At 36.0% G+C, this 14,533-nt stretch overlaps 1 long non-coding RNA gene across 10 annotated transcripts; it reads left to right on the forward strand.

Moving 5' to 3' along the window:
• Positions 1–324: 324 nt before the first annotated feature.
• On the forward strand, positions 325–12,791 carry LOC110929820. 10 transcript variants are annotated; one of them, XR_004889492.1, is made up of 5 exons: positions 325–579; positions 675–804; positions 881–1,826; positions 2,265–2,438; positions 12,257–12,791. It is a non-coding gene; the product is annotated as an uncharacterized LOC110929820 (long non-coding RNA). The 10 variants fall into 10 exon arrangements; XR_004889493.1 differs by lacking the exon at positions 12,257–12,791 and adding an exon at positions 2,535–2,767; XR_004889490.1 differs by lacking the exon at positions 12,257–12,791 and having other exon boundaries at positions 881–1,295; positions 1,451–1,826; positions 2,265–2,767.
• The last annotated feature ends 1,742 nt before the right edge of the window (positions 12,792–14,533 follow it).

A 14,533-nucleotide genomic window follows, 5' to 3' on the forward strand; every position in this document is an offset into this window, starting at 1 on the left:
ATAAACATAAAATGCAAGCGAACTGAACCGATATCAACTGAACAACATATATAGGTACCATATCAATATGTGTATTTTTTTTGGTTTTGATCGATGTAGTGCTTTCTCTTTCAAGTTTCAATTACTCATATCGAGTGCAGATACTGTAACGAACCAAATTGATACCGACTTAATCCCCGCCGTGAAGCGCAGGAGAACATCACTAGTTAATTAATATTAATATTAATAATTAATATTAATAATTAATATTAATATTAATATTAATATTAATATTAATATTAATATATTAATAATACAATGAAATGAACAGTGATACACGGCTGCTGGCATGTGATCATTGGACCTTTTTTTTTTGGCCAGCCGGTGAAATCGTGTCTTCTCCCCATCAAACCATATATGTTCCCTTTTGCATTCCACCACCATGATTCACTTTCATTATGAAAAGAAAGCATGAAACTGAGGGTTAGACACTTGATTTGAAGATGAAGCCAGACTTAGAGAATGTGATTAGAGAGAGAGAGAAATGGTTGCTTTCGCCGGCCGCCGAGCCTTCACGCCGGTGATCAGATACTTTCTCCGGTAACTTAGCATTCATGTTTTGCTCGAGTTTTAATTAATTCGTTGAACTATTTGACATTTGGGGCTAAAAATTGAGGTTTTTTACTCTGATCTAGGGTTACAAGAACCCGTCAGAAATGGAAGCAAAAAAAATGGCAATGGCAGGTCAAAGATTGGAGATTACGAGTTTATTGAGCAGCTTGGTAGAGGAGCTTTCCTCCAATTTCTCGGTATTGTTTGTTTCAGGTCCCAAATCTTGCCGTCGCTTCACCTTTATCTATAGACTGTTCAGTTTTCTTCAGATTTTTGTTTGTGTTTGTAGTGATTGAATTTACGAAAATTACACAGCGTTTGTCAACGGTGGGTGTATGCTTCTCGGTCTTCTTCAGTTCAAGTGAGGAAAAAACAATCCCTTTGATTTGATTTTGCTATTTTCAATCACTTTTTGATGGATTTTTATTTCTTTGCTCGAAATTTCATGACGGATTTCAAGATCTGTTATTTTGTGAAGATTAATGAGAACAGTATCCTGACAGACACCATAATTGCAAACTATAATGGGTAAAGTTGTTTCTGAGCAGTTTGAGTGTTGAACATTAATAATGGGGTAGAAACTTTGATTTATGAATGATGTTATTTTGGTTGTGCATGGATGGGTTGACCATATTTAGCCTGAATACACAATTTTTCTTTTTCATGAAGGCCTTTGTGATCACAAACTGGTGCTACCTGTTCAAGTATATTTTTCAACATTGATGATTCATAGTAGGAAAAACATAAAACTTATATGGAAACTTCAAAAATCTTGAATTTAGATAGAATAGTAAGAGGAAAAAACAAGACGTGTTTTAATCTTAAGTATTGAGTTATAGTCAGTTAATATCACTTGTAGAGTTGCATAGCGAAGGTGATTGTTGATGGTGGTTCCGGCGAAGAGCAAAGGTGGTTGTTGCTGGTAGTTCAGGTGGTGAACAGTAACGGTAGTGGTATGTATGCCGACTGATGATGTTGTGAATCTTGTGATGGTGATTTATGGTGGTTGTCGGCTGCGAAGACCCTTTTCAGCCACCGGTCAGAGGTGTTAGCTTGGTAATTGTGGTTGGTAAGGTTGTGGTGGTAGTACAAAGGGACTATAATGGTGATGGTTGATAGTGGTGGTGGCTGCCGTGATGATTGTCGGTGGTGGAGACCCTCTCCGGCCGCCGATCAAGTGGTGGTTAGTGGTTGGAGGTGGTCTAGACTCAATCCTTCTTACTACGTCTCTTCAGGTGTACATTCTTTGATTTCTCTTATTCCACACTTCTAATTAGAAAAGGAATAAAGGTTAGCTTAGCGAGATTAGGGTCTAGATTACAAGTAATTTTCTGTTCGATATAAAATTACAATGAAAGCCTATGAATTTAATGTGCAATATTCATCGAATTCACTATGAATGCATACTTAAAATTATTACTATTGGGCTTTTCAACTAATCATGTGTACCTTTCAAGGTGAAATCAAAACATGCACAACTACACAATCTATATGTGATCCATGGTGCTGTTGATTCATGTTCTTTGCTATGAATTTTTTTTCTAAATATGAGAAAATTTCCATGTTATAATTTATAACACACACTAGAAACTGTTTGTCTGAAAAAATTTGGTGATAATTATTGAATCATATACTTACTTTTCACATGTTCTATAACTTTTGTGTATTTGCAGATACTCCATGGGACATGGGAGTGAATGTGATCGCATTTGCATGCTCTGTGCTATAGGGATGTGATATATGGTTCATCAATTGGCCACCGGAAATCATTTCGTTGGACGCCACTATCTCCGCTATTATTTTGATTCCACTATCTTCGCTACTACTTCATTTTCACCGTGGATCTAGTAAGTTCTTTGAATCCTAAAGTATCACTCATCAAATTTATTTATATAATTTATTTTTTCACATGCTAACTCGTACACATAATTGCAAATTCACAGCATGATTTATTTGTTACCATGGTATTTGAAAATTGACAACATACATGTGGTGTTAGGTTGGATTTTGGTGGACTATTAGTATACATTTGGGCATATTGGTTTTTAAGCTTGGTTTTTCTTTTGTTGAGTATCAATATACATTTTTTAGTGACGTTGTAGTTAAAAAAAATTTTGTTGGACGGGATATGAGTGTTCTAATCAAATAAAGGAGACACTATTCAGTCGGAGATGTATCTCACAGTTTTTGTCTTCTACATCTTTATGCTAATCGGGGCAGAACATGGGTGAGAAATTAATGAAGAAGATTTGGTCTAATGAAAGAAAATTTGGTCTGCGTTACATTAGATATATTGTGTTTACTGATGTGTATAGGTTACATTTGGTTCTTGGTTCTATGTGGTGTTTTTGATGTATTATAACTTTCTAGGCCAGTTTGTTGGTGTTTTTTTCGCCGATAAATCAATTAAAACCTCACATTTTATACTAGCATTAGGATGACTTGGATCCTCGCCGTAACGCGCGAGCGGTAAACCAACTAGTTAAGATAAAATGGTCATGAACTATAAATGTGCAATAAATTTTGTTTTAAAGACATATCTTTTATTTTAATTATATTTCTTTATATTAGATTTAATAATACTCTTCTAACAAATTACATTTGTAATTTCTCACATACCGTAATGATACGTTACCGCTATTGTGTCATATCCAGTCAATACCAATTGAACAATGTTAATATCAGTGTAAATTTTATTAAAAACTTAACGGAGCTGTATTTAGATTAGAGTTTTTATGAGTATCATAAACAAGTACCATGACGAATTGAACTGAACTGATTCCGACCGAACAATTCCAATTTATATCGTTATCAATATTATTGGAACCAATATACGTTTTTACGGTTTTAGATCGAAGTATTCTTTTGGACATATCACGAGTTTCTTTATTGGATTTTCTCTTCCGGTCTGAACCACTATCGATTGAGTTTTCGCCGCGTAGTGCGGGCGAATAAGACTAGTTAGTATAAATATGAAACATGTTACGCATGGGTTTGTACCAAAAATAATAATTAGAACACGTCATTGTTTTTGTTTTTTTTTTCAAGGGACAAAAAAATAATAGCCTGTACCAAAAATAATTAAAAGCGTGAGACAAAAGTTGTTAGATAACCTCTCTCCAAAAGACAAAAATAATAGTTGTACGGTTTCAGATTTTTTTTGGCACGTGATAAAATGTGAGTGATTGCTAAGGAAAGTTATTGGTTTTTAACTTGAGCCGTATGGGAATTTGTGAAATCCCATCTTATGGGATGTCAAACGACTATTTTTTATATTTTGACCAGTCAAAGGCTATTTTTTTTGTACGACAACCACACTTTATAGTTTATATATATATATATATACATATATATATATATATATATAAAGAGCCAACAAGAGGCTGAAAACAACACAAGAAACCGACGGAAGCAAAGACAAAAACACATACATCAGCTCTAATATATCAAAAACCTTCCATTTTTCCCACTCTGGCGCCTTAAGGTTCGATCGGTTACAAACCCAAGGGAAAGCATCCTCTTTAATCTGTTCCACGGACTTGTTAACTGGAATGAAGATGTCTTCAAACGCTTTCTTGTTTCTATCACTCCAAATTCTCCAAACTGTCGCGATAGCTATCGTGTAAACGATCCTTTTCCAAACTTTCCCACCCGGGCTGTTTTTAATATAGGAAATGAGATTGTTAAGGTTAGTAGCATCAGCATGGAACCCGATTCGGACCCAAGCCAAAATGTTCCACCATATGCACTTCGACCACATGCAGTTAACAAAGATATGGTCTGGGTCCTCGTCGACAATCCCACATCGAGGGCAAAGGTTGTCCGTGAACGGAATACCCCTGTGAATCAGACCCACTTTCGAGGCAACCTTGCCGATTATAGCCCTCCACAACAGGTAATTTGCTTTCAGAGTAGCCCAGTTATTCCAGCCGTAAATAAAACTGTCGTTTCCCTCCTCCGCACCAACCTTTTCGATGTCCAAGCGAACCTATTTGACTGAAAAAGACCCATTCGGATCACTTTGCCATTTCCAAGCAACCCCCTCCGCCTCTAGGTTCTCCTTAATGTTTATACCAATTTTTGACAGAGCCATTTCCACCGACCCAACGTCCTTCCAAATCCCCGGATGCGTCGTTTTCAACGGGATGAAAAGAGGCGAATTGTTTGTCCCGTTCCCGTTATGAATAGCCGCCACCACCTCAACCCAAAGTTGGTGTGGTTTCGCTTTGAACCTCTACCACCACTTAGCTAACATAGCGAAATTGAATCCTTGAATGCTCCCTAAGCCCATACCACCGGCTCTTTTAGATTTCAGCAATAGCTCCCACTGAACTCAACGAAGTTTATGTCCCATATTCGATTTCCCCATGGGGTAAACGAAGGTGTGTGTGTATTCAAAATTATGACGAAGGATTCGGATTGGAATTTAAAGTACAAAAAGTATGTATTCGTAAAGTATATCTTGTCTAAGTACTCGTTTCGACACCAAGTTTGTGTGTGATTTAATGGGTCCTAGTTTGCCCATTAGAATCGAAAACGAGAAGTTTAGAACATTAGATAAAGTAACCTAAGTTCATGACACATGATCATAAACCGATTAGCATCATAAATTCGGCTATATGTATATTTTATATAATAATCCTAAAGCTAAGTCCATCAAGAGTATCATAGATGTCATATAAGTCAAGCATGGAGGTAAGATTAACCTCATTGTATGAATTCGCCAATGCACAAATCATCACAAGGATGATTCAGATGGTCATGAATGAAAAGGAAAAGTACAACTATCTAATATATCATCAAGTAGCCAAGTAAGATCAACCCGGGTGTGCCGTCTCAACATGGAAAGAATGAACTAAGTGTTGGAGGCTAGACAGGGTTGTGTTACTTTAGGACTAGTAAGCCACTTGGAATAGCAAGATAAAACATCAAGTGAGGTGTGGAGCAATTTAGGTAGCCAAGGCTTCTAAGGTTCACACTTTCATCACAACACAATTCTTGCCATATGAACTATGGTAGGCTTGGATGACTTCAACACTTGTGGGTTATCTTAAACCCTATCAAAACAGAAAGGTTAGAGGGTATTTGCACCTCTAAACTTGTAAGAATCAAGCTCCAACAAGTCCCTTCACCATAGGTGGGTTTAGGAAGATGTTGAGCATGAGATTCATGAAGAAAAAGTAAAGTTCATAAAAGTTTTCCATATAATCTTCCAAAATAGAAAGTTTGGACCTCAAAATGGTGATGTTCCATTTTAGTTTATGTTGGTGCATATATCTGTCGACTTCGTCTTGTATCGAGTCTTATAATGTATTAGATAGATCAAGGCACGTAGTACGAGAAAACTGTTAAATATGGGTTAGGAGGTCATTTAGCAAGAAATGACAGATTGTCATTTCGCACGAAACCAACAGGTTATTTCGCACGAAATAGTGATTTCGTGTGAATGTGATTTCGCATGTGCATGTTCGTGCGAAATAGGCTTGCCTATAAATACCCTTCGTGCCATTTCATTTGTAACTTTCCGGTTTCAGTACCGAACTGCTGCCGAAGTGTCTACTCACTGTAAAACTTTGTCAAATCAATCAAAAGACAGTTTAAAGTGAATATCTAGCTGAATTACCTCAATACGTTTGTTTCCGCCTCTCGTATTGAGCAAAAACTCTTCTGATCGACTCATTTCGGGTCTGAAAACGATCCTACAAGTAGTATCAGAGCTCAGGAGGAAGAGTTCTTACCAATTCAGCTGCAAATTCTGATTTCTACACCTGCTTTTCAAAATTAACCATGAAAACTTGGTCAAAATGTCTTGAATTTCTCACATTATACGCGCAATAGTGTTTTAACAAACCCTTGAAAGTTTCAGACTTAAAATCGGACAAAAACCTGATCAATTTTGACAAAATCAGCTCGAGATGATGACATCAGCAGCATTTCGCACGAAATGAGTGTTTCATTTCGTACGAAATAGCATTTTAAGGTTCATTTCGCACGAAATCAAGTTTGATTTCGCACGAAATCAAGTTTCATTTCGTACGAAATCAGTTCATCATTTCACACGAAATCAATTGTTCTTTTCATTTGAAAGTGTGTTATTTCGCACGAAAACAGTCATTTCGCATCAAATAGGCTATTTCGTTTGAACAAGGTCATTTCGTTTGAAGTGTATTTCGCATCAGTGTTTCGTTTGAAAGTTGTCTATTTCGTTTGAAAGATCAGTTTGTAAAATTTTGAAACCGAATCATGGAAGAGGAATTTTATAACGCCTTTGCTACTCCGATCAGTATTGCTCAGAACACAATGTTGGAAAATGAAACGGGCACCATGCAAAACCCGCCTAAACTCATGAATATTAAAGAGTATAAAGGATGGGAAGAACGATTTGAGAATTGGGTTCAAGCAAATTACTTGGATGCTTGGGAATGTGTTGAAACGAAATATGTTAGACCTATGAATGATGATGAGGAGATTATTGCAATTAAAGATCTAAGTGCAGAGGAGAAAAAGAAATACAAAGATGAAAAAATGATGACTAGTTTGTTACATCAAGCAGTTAAGGAAGATATATTGGTTTTATTGCAACACAATGGAAGTGCATATCCAATTTGGAAAGCTTTAAAATCAAAGTTTGTTGGAAGTAAAGAAATGATCAAGAACAAAAAATCACTTTTGAAAAAGGAATTTGATCTATTTCGTGGTTTGAGAACTGAGAGCACCAAGCAGATCATTGAAAGATACTGCAATTTGTCAGTCAACATGAAAAGGGTGAGCATCACAAAGGATAATGAAGAATTGATTGAAAAGCTGGTTGATGCGTTGCCACATGAAACTTGGGGCACGTATCTGATGATGTTGAGAAATAAGATTAGATTTTAGCAATCTAACACTGAGTAAGTTCATTGAGAAACTTGAAGCTCAAGAAATGGAACAACGAAAGATCTCAAGAATGAAAGACTTTGATGGTGAACAAGATATCGGTCTTTATTACAAAGCAGGTATCAATGATAAGACCAACATGTCACCGAAAATTGAAACTGCATTCAATGCTAAGAGTTCATCTGGAGGGTCATCTAAAGGATCAAACAGCAAAACGAGTTTTTCTTCATATCCATCATTTGATCCAAACTTGTCAACAACAAAGAATGGCAAAGTTATACAATGCAACATTGCCCTAAACCTTGAAAATGATTAGAATTACTCAGAAGAAGTTGCAAAGAGTCATATGTCTCTGTTGGTGACTGTAGTTGAATCATACGGGAGTTTAATCGCAGGAAGGATCCGGAATCCAAGGCTAACAAAAGAGGATTACGGTCAGATTGATGCTGAGGAAATGGAGTTGATGGATATAAAGTGGTGTTTGGCGAGTGTGTTGAGGAGAGTCGAAAAGTTTAAACAAATTACGGGAAGAGATGATTTCCGTGATGCAAATGTTTCTACTTTAGGTTTTGATAAATCTAAAGTTACTTGTTTTCGTTGCAGGGAAAAAGGACACTTCAGGAGAGAGTGCACGAATGGTGAAACAAGTGGAGCTCAAAATCCTTTCAACAACAATGACTACTATCGGAAAGCAGTTTATCATTCAAGTTGCTCAACAACAACAAGAACCACAAACTGCTCATGCTAAGAAGGCAATCGAGGAATCATCAAAGAGAGCTTGTATGGTGAATCAAGATGATAAAAATTCAACAAAAGGATCCAGCTGGGATAGATATATTTCAGCTGACAGCAAAGCATTTCTGATAGATCAAGATGATGAAAGATTACCAAAAGGTTTTAGCTGGGAAAATTTTAGCTGGGATACGTATTGTCCGGATAAAGAGATTTTAAAAGCCAAAGCTTTTGTTGCTCGAGTTGCTGAAGACAGCAATAATGATAATGATTATTATGCAAGAAGAATGGAAGAGCATTTAAGAATGATGGAGGAGAGTGACAGTGATGATGGAAAGATTCGAAAGAAAAAGAAGAAAGTTAAAAAACCAGTCAGCAGTGATGGTGAAGAAGTTCCGGTGATCAAGAGAAAGGTAAAAGAAGTTCCAGTTTTCAAACTTGAAGCAGAAGCAGATGTACAAAAGATTCCTATGAAATGTGAAAACTGTGAAGCAGTGAAGAAGCAAAACAGTACTTTGATTCATAATATGAACATATTGAAAGAATCGTATGATGTTCTGAATTAGGCAATGAATCAGTATAATCAATCAAGCAGTGAACAAGCAACAACTATGAAGACACTTCAAGGAGCTTTCATGACAAAGCAGAAAGTTTTCAACAATTATATTGAGAAGTGTGCTGTGCTAGAACAAAAACTGGAAACCTAAAGGATTGAAACAGAAAGAGTAAACAGATTGTTAAAAAGTTACTCATGTACTTCTTATGTTATTGACAGGATCTATCCAACAGTTGAAGGCATGAAGGCATTTGAAGAAGAAACATCTGAAGAAAAGACTTCTGAAACAAAAGAGAAACTGAAGTGAAAAATTCTGGTAAGAAACAAAGTGTCAGTTACAACAAGTGTCCACCCCCGCTTGAAAATGGATATTCGCCACGAAATCCAAATTCAGAAAGAGTCGAAAAAGCAACCAACTTAAAGTGGGAATCTGAACCATCAGAAAATTTGTCAGAAAATTTGCCAGAAAACATTGATATCACTTTCACATCGTCTGACACTGATCAACAATCTCAATTGATGAAGAAAGTGGTGGATCATGTGTTAGATAACGATGAAACCGAGGAGTCAAAGTCGGAGTCAAAATCAGAGTCAAAGTCTGAACCCGACACGTCAAGTTCAAAAGTCAAACATGGCAAAATAGTTTACAATAAAGAATTCTTGTTATCAAAATCTAATTTGGATGATGAAATGTTTAAAGTGGCATATACTTTGAATGATTCTGACAAATTATATTCTGATGAAGAATTTCCAATAAGAGGTGTCAAAACTGAAATGATCAAAAAGGTTTTCAAATTAACAAAAATTAATATTTCTGAAATAAAAGATGTAAATCTTAATGAAAAACCTAAAAAATACACCTCAAGAGTTCAACAAAGAGAAAACAAGAAAAAGGGTTACAGTTCTGGTTCAGGTTATCGAAAGAAACCAAACCATAACGGTAATTTCAAAAAGAAAGGTTTAGGTTTTATTCCACCAGAAAATTATAAAAATGAGAAAACTTATAAACCAAAAACTGTATTTGTTTCTGGAGCAAGCTCGGAAGAAGAGGAGAAAAGCTCATTCTGGAAGCAATCAAACAGAGAATTCCTTGCAAAGAAGCAAGATGAAATGAAGAATGAAGTTGTTCAGAAAAAGAGACAAGAACTTGTTTTCAATGCAAAACAATTAGTCATATTGCTAGGAATTGTCATATGGCAATTCAATCAAAACAGGGAGTGTCTCTCAAAATGAAAGAAAAGATGGTTGAAAATGAACCACCAACCAAACCTTTTATAGTTTTCAAAAACTCAAAAAATTTGAGGTTGGTGAATGTTCAAAAAGGTTTTACAAGAGAAAATCAAATCTTGACAATCAGAAATGGGTTGTTAAGAGGTCTGATGATAGTTTTAGCAATGATTTTGATTCATTAAAATCATAGGAGCTATCTTCTGGCGATGAGTCTGATTCCACAAAGTCAGAGGAGCCACATGTTGAATCAAAAGGTGAAAAATCAGTTCGTCCAATGGATGATGCAAATTTTCCACCATTAAGGGCTGAGAATTTTAAACAAAAAGTTGGCAAAGTTGAGATTTCAAATCAATTCTTTTCTGAAAAGAAAGAATTTGATGTTGAAAAAGCCTTTAACCCCAAAGTGAAACATATTTTTGGAAAAATGATTAATGGGAAGGCAAAAGGGGTAAAGGAATTTTATGAGAAGAAGATGAAAGGTATGAAACCGAGTGTTGATAACTCGGAATCTCCCAAGGTCTGTCAGGCTTGGGAGAATCTCTTTAACTAAAAAACCTGACTTGCCGGAACTCCCAGGTTGGTAATTGGGGAGTAGGAATCGGCATCTTTCTTGAGAAATTCACAACTGTGAAATTTCGCTTTATAAGTGGTAGTGTTTCTTGATTTTGTCATATCTTATCTTACAAGTGGTATGATTGGTTTGTGAACCTACAAGTGGTAGAAAATTGGGTTTTCAATTACAAGTGGTTAATCAGGGACATTAAATTGTACTTGATTTCCTACAAGTGGTTGTGAAGAAAAACAAAGTGATGAAGTAATCCCCAACCTACAAGTGGTAAAATCAACAAAACTTATTTTCCGGAAAAACCATTTTGATTAAAACAAACTTAAGTGTTTTGAAATCATAAAGGGAAAATAGTTTGTTGTAAGGGGGAGTTCTAATTGTTTATGTTGAATGAATGGCGAATTGAAGCAATTCACATCAGTTTGTCATTTTATTGTACAGTTTGCTTTCAAATTTTTTAAAAATCAAAATTGAAACATGTTTTGATTTTAGGGGGAGTAAAAATTTAGAAATTTCGAAAATTTGAAAAATCCAAAAACATGATAAAATCCAAAAAGCCAAAAACATAGAAAAATGAAAAAAGTTTTGTTGTGAAAAAGAGGAAATGATAGTACATCAGTGGACTATCACAACACGCTAAAGAATTGTAAAGTAAAAAATGTGATAAACGATCTCACTGCGGATGTGTCAGTTGGTTTTTACACATTTAATAGATTGTTTTCGAGATATAAACCTAAATTCAAATACTTACTTATATCGTGGGGAACATCTCTCGGATATATGGGTAACCCCCGAAATCTTGTTTGATAGATTTTCTATTTCTGAAATACTAGGTCTTTGTGCGTGGTGATATCTGGGGTATTATACCAGGACTTCTGATTTTGCGGGAGCAATAGCCTAGTCCTCGTATAATACTTTACATAAGCTTTATACTTAATGCCAACCCTCAGTACAAAAAATGATGAAACATTGAAAAATGCTAATCATGTGCTATTGAAGAAAAGATCCCCAAACGGGACACACCTAAAGTCGAGCCGTCATCTCTTTGTACGAACGGAAGTTCTAGCCTGAGCTCTCATGGTCTCGCATCTACCCATTTATAGATATCATTAGTGTACATTCACCTGTAAGACTGAATATAGAAGTCTGGATACGGGAGTATATTCTAAGGTGGGACACGCGAATAAGTTTAAGTGCTTAATACACTAATCTCGTATCTCGAAACAGTTGAAATTTGTGTGAAAATTTAAGTGGATTAATATACTGACAATCTAATTGAATTGTTTAGAACTTAAAATGTTTAAGCTTAACGGTGTTAGTGATTTGTCTCATAAACTGAAATGATCCTCTTACACAAACTCACAAAAATATTGTCTGTAAATATTTGTTTACTGTATTTCATTACAATCAAAAATCCAAAAAGATTTTTAGTGTGTTTTAGCATAAATTTGTGGAAATCCAAAAAGATTTTCGACAACTGATGATGAAAAACTGATTTTCAAAATTCCAAGTGCTAAACATGATGAACAATTCATGAGGGGGAGTCTGTGTAAAATGAGAAAATACTTTGAATGTTATTTCTACAAGTGGTTCATCAGAGATTAACATTGTAAAATCATTTATGAATTGATTAATACCTGCAAGTGGTGAATAAATTTGTCAAATTTTAAATTTGTGAAATTTATTTTGAGGTAGAGAATGTGCAGGTAAGCCAGGTTTCGATCCTGAACATCTGAAAGCCAGACTACGATTCCAAGTACAATTTAAGGGGGAGTCTGCTAGCATAAGAGGAGTTTGAAGAGCCAGGATCTGATCATAGATCTGTGGGATTGCGCAAACTGCTGATACTGATGAACTTAAGGAATCAAGAGATCTGATCAAGAGAATTAGAGTGAAGAAAGAGCCAGGTTGATATCCTGGAAATGAAGAAAAGAAAGAAGATTGAGGATGCTTTACATTGTCAGATACTTTGGAAGAGTTCGAGATGACTGAAGATTGAAGACTCGATACTGAAGACTTCGTCAACATCTAAGGGGGAGTCTGTTGGTGCATATGTCTGTCGACTTCGTCTTGTATCGAGTCTTATAATGTATTAGATAGATCAAGGCACGTAGTACGAGAAAACTGTTAAATATGGGTTAGGAGGTGTTGATTTCGTGCGAAATAGCGATTTCGTGTGAATGTGATTTCCGGTTTCAGTACCGAACTGCTGCCGAAGTGTCTACTCGCTGTAAAACTTTGTCAAATCAATCAAAAGACAGTTTAATGTGAATATCTAGCTGAATTACCTCAATACGTTTGTTTCCGCCTCTCGTATTGAGCAAAAACTCTTCTGATCGACTCATTTTGGGTCTGAAAACGATCCTACAGTTTACCATGGTAAACCTGTGAAAACACTCCTAGAGGTATTCCAAGCTTTGTAGAAGAAGAAGTGATGGAGAAAGATGAAAAAATTGAGTTTGAACTCACTTTTAGCACTTAGAAGATTCTTGTTAGGATCTGAGTTTCTTTTGATTGTGTTCGTTTGATTAGAATGAAGATGAAACAGAGTAAATTGCAGCGGAAATAAATCAAACAAATTTCAACACACAATCAATGGAAGAAATAGTTTTCAGCAAACATGTTTATCTCATAATCAAATGATTGTATTTATTACAATAATCAATCACAATGCATGCATGCACTAATCTCCCCCTCAGCCTGAGCTCACTTGATTGTTCGCACAAAATGACTTGTGCAAAAGAGCTAATAACATAGTACAGGGTACTGTTCTATTTATAGTACAGAACAAACCACTAAGCATCTTTGGCTGACGTCACCATGAAAGTGACATCTAACCTCCTAACAACCTACAGCCACTGATCAATACAAACACTGATACTAAACTACTGATTTACATAAAACAAATACAAAGCATAACTAAACCACTGATTCTCCATTCCACCGTTGTAGCTTCAGCAGTGCTTTAGGTCTTCAGCAGTACTTGAGTTGCATCAATAGATTGGGCATCAGTGCTTTATCTTCAACAGTTTTTAGGGATCAGCAGTTGTTGTGAAGAGCAGTACTTAGAGGTCATTAGATGTTAGGGCCACTTTCAAGGGGAAAGATCTGATGCAAACAACTGCTTATGATGAATCCACTGATCTGAACCAGTTGTGGCTTTATCAACTGTTCCTTTGTAGGGTTCAATCCCAAAAATCTCCCCGTGGAACAGATGATGCCAAAACTCTTCATTATTCTGGATTTTTATTGTCTCATCAATAATTCTCTGACTTGACCTTTGAATTGTAATTCAAAGTTCATGGAATCTTCATGATTTTCATCCCTGCACAGTGTAAGCTCAAGGAGATCTTGTAAATCTTCTACACTTAGGCCAAGTACATTTTCCGTTGATATATGCTTCACCTCACCACTGGATTTGAGCAGAGTCAATACGTGGGTCTTTTGATCAGACTTCCACTTTAGTATTTTTGAATCCAGTGGGTTTCTTGGGAGAGTCTTTATTTTTGATGAGTTTGGTGAAGGAGGCCTACTTATGACTCCTTTGACAGAATCTTGTGATTTTGCTGAGTCTTGATTTTCTGCAATCATTCTTTGAAGAGCTTCTTTCATAATGAAATCTTCCTGAGCCTTCACTTCCTTTTCATCCATCTGTTTTTGCTTCTTTCTTTGATTTTTGGCAATGATAGAAGTATCAGAAGATGTGAACAAGGTCTTCAGAGAAAGGGCCTGCTGCTGTAGATCATTAGTTTTCTTGTCTTTGTATTCAAGCTTCTTTGGAAGGCTAGGATCTATCTCTCTCCTTTTTCTCAGCCTTTCATAAGCCTCATCAGTGTATTGCCTTGTCCATTTTGCTATGTCTTTGGCTGTACCAACCTTTGCTGCAACCAACTCTTGCTTCTTTCTTTTATACTCCAAGGTAAGATCAGCAATTGTCTTTTTGTATTTCCTCCAATTTGGTGCTGATCTTTACATTCCTGGAT

This window comes from Helianthus annuus, chromosome 3 (assembly GCF_002127325.2).
Source record: "Helianthus annuus cultivar XRQ/B chromosome 3, HanXRQr2.0-SUNRISE, whole genome shotgun sequence".
Lineage (NCBI taxonomy): Eukaryota > Viridiplantae > Streptophyta > Magnoliopsida > Asterales > Asteraceae > Helianthus > Helianthus annuus.